Source organism: Corvus brachyrhynchos, unplaced genomic scaffold, assembly GCF_000691975.1.
Source record: "Corvus brachyrhynchos isolate BGI_N302 unplaced genomic scaffold, ASM69197v1 scaffold293, whole genome shotgun sequence".
NCBI lineage: Eukaryota > Metazoa > Chordata > Aves > Passeriformes > Corvidae > Corvus > Corvus brachyrhynchos.
In genome coordinates this window covers 445,394-448,386 of record NW_008237410.1, presented here as the reverse complement: position 1 = coordinate 448,386, position 2,993 = coordinate 445,394, and the positions used below count along the sequence as shown (strand labels likewise).

General features: G+C 35.0%; 1 long non-coding RNA gene across 1 annotated transcript; it reads left to right on the top strand.

The window, feature by feature from the left end:
- Positions 1-325: 325 nt before the first annotated feature.
- Positions 326-2,375, top strand: LOC108445908. Its single transcript, XR_001860939.1, has 2 exons — positions 326-592; positions 2,135-2,375. It is a non-coding gene; the product is annotated as an uncharacterized LOC108445908 (long non-coding RNA).
- The last annotated feature ends 618 nt before the right edge of the window (positions 2,376-2,993 follow it).

Sequence of the window (2,993 nt, the reverse complement as noted above, 5' to 3'; positions counted from 1 at the left end):
GTAAACAGACAGCTATTTGGGAGGATATGAAGAAAATAAATCCTTTTTCATATTTTAGTTTTAAAGGTTATGCTGGTTCAAAATTTAAAATAATTACTACTTTTTCTGGTGGTAATTTGTCTGCAAATAATGAAAGAAAATGGTATTGGAATATTTTCAACTATATTTTTGAGTCACTGTAAGTAGGTCTTTTAAAACAGCTTAGATTGCTCACTGTGCAACAAGGAAAACAAAATTCATAGCACAGGCAAGTGTGAATCTGGGTCATGTTTGTTCAGCTATGCCTCTCATGTCTGAAGTCAAAATGCTATTACCATACTGAATATAAAGAAGGTAGTTGTTATCTTGAGACTGTTTTTCACTTAGTCTTTAACACAGACTGAATGGCCAGATTCATTCTCACTACTAAAATCCCATCACATCATTTACACTAGCAGGCTCTTGCTGTAAACTTATAGCAGGGAGCTGAACAGGATGCAAAGACAACATCGAAGATTAAACTATGCAGCTCGAGAAATGTGGAATCCCTGTTTGCTTAGTTTTTTTGGTTCTTAGAATAACTTTCTTTTGGATGGGCTGTGTAGGATATCTGGTAAGTCTCTCCACCTCCTCTGCTTGCTCTATTCTTTTCCCCTCTTGATCTCTCCTGTCAGAAAATGAGTTTTAGTTGATTCTTTTCCCTTGTCTTACCTGCTAATAGGCATTTTTCTGACTTACCTCAATAGCAGTCATCCTTACCAAAGAAATGATGGAAAAAATATTTCCTAGTTTCATACAGTTATAACTGTTCATTTGCAGTAGCAGGCAGACCAATGGAAACAAGACAGAAGATCTCAGCTCATCTCAGCCAATGGTATTTCTTTTGGAAATATTTGTTATCATAATTCAGGGACTTTTTCTATTTCTTTTCACCATTTTACTTTTTAAAATATTTCTGACTCTTTTCCTTATGCTTTGATTGAACTGACATTTCAAAAGTCTTATTTTTAAACACAGTAATTTACATAAACAAATACAAAAATTATGCTAATGACAGTTTGTTGTCCTCTTTGAGTAAGTTTACTAAATGCATACAAAATGTTCAGAATTCAGGCAAGAAACATTATCCTGTTCTTATATGAACAATCTTGTATTAATCCATATTTTGCTACTTTTATGCATATGCATTTACCCAGACATAAAATATTCAATATTCTGACAAGCTGGTACTTGGTGTAAGAAATATAGTGGGTTTAACATCTTGTCCTAGATTTTAAGAAATGGGCTTTTTGTGTATTCAACTTTGCATATACAAATAATTGAGTTTGAATTTCTGCATGCATAATTCATAACAGGTGCAAATTTACTCTTTGGATGATTAGATAAGAGCTAATATTTGTGCTCACAATCACTTTAGGCACATAAATTCAGGTCAGTAATTTGTGAGCACAAAATTACTTAACCTGTGAAGGCAGGTAGACACAGGTAAATCAGACCTTGATTTTTCTGACTGATAGAGGGTAGATTTGTTCCTGGAAGGTGCTGAGAACTTGTAAGAAATTTTGAGAATTCGCTATTGGTCTTTTTATCATAAGAAGAGCAGAGTGATCAGCACCTTGCAGAACTATGGCATTCCCAAAACACCCTTTGTGAGCGAACAGACTCACTTTTAGGCTACAATTCAGAAAGTAGATGTTTAACCCAAGGGGCAAGTGAAGTGTCAATGGATGTGTTTATGTGCTTTAAATTAACTACATATTTAAGTAACTTGGTAAATAATGAAAATTTTTAAGAGGTTTGTAAAGGGGGAGCAAGCAATTAACATCAAAAAGGCACAGGACATTCAGGAGACGTAAAAGAAATTAACCGTCACGCATTTGCTAGAGAGCATTAAAACTTTGCATGGATGCCTTAATTCAAATGTAAAGTGGTATTGGGTAACTGTATCTTAATCCCCCTTTAGCTAGTGAAGAAAGGTCATTTTACTTCTGCTTGAAGGAAGTCACAGAAGGTTTTAATATGCTTTGATTTTGTTTCATCTTTTCTGAGTAAAAGCAATAGTATACATTTAGGATGAAATGGCTATTTGTAAGTAAATGGCAGTACATTGACTGCAAAATATTTCTTATGAAACCTCTCATGGTCTGTCTGACAGGAGGATCAGCTGAACACACCAGCCCTGTCACGCAGAGGTGCTGAACTGAGGGCTGAAGGTTCCAGGATTTGCAGTTCAAACTGAAGATCAGCTCCCAAGCTCTGCAAAAATGAGAAGCAGAAACCCTGGTTGAAGTCAGCATTGTCAGAGTTTTATAAATCCTGCTGCAGGGCTCCAGCTGGGCTGAACTCCAAGAGTGTTTATTTGGATAATAACCAAAATAAAATAAAAATGAAGCTCTCTCTGTAACCTGTTCTATTCCTCATTATTCTTGCAGATTTATTTAAAAAGACCTTCTAGAGAAGGGCTATTTGCTCAGAAAGTCAAAAGCTGGAGACTGGTAGCAATAAAATAATTTTTGTTTATTTCTTTTCTGGACTGAGTTCTATATATCTCACTTATATCTATAATAGCCAATTATATATAATTGTATATGCATAAAAATATAACATAATCCATTCTATATTACAACACATTAGTTATATCTATAATTAAAAGGAGATTAATACGAGGACTGATAACATAGGAGAAATTTTAAGTGTGATCAGCCTAGCATTAATTTCTTTCTTTGAATATTCACCAACTTGCCACAGAACATGAAAAGAAAATTCCTCAATGAATAATAACCTTTAATATGCACAGTATACCATAAAACCAAACTGGGATAAAATGTGTGGATCAAGATCTTATTGGAATGGTGTTGAATTAGAAGACTGTGGTAATGTCCCTCATGGTAATGCTGTATTCTCACACATGAACCCAGTGTCTTCTAGAGAATGTAAATGAAGGTTCTACCAAGTGGGAGAGGACTGACATCTGTGCTCTGACCCCACAGGGATGTCAGGCACTCAGTGTGCTG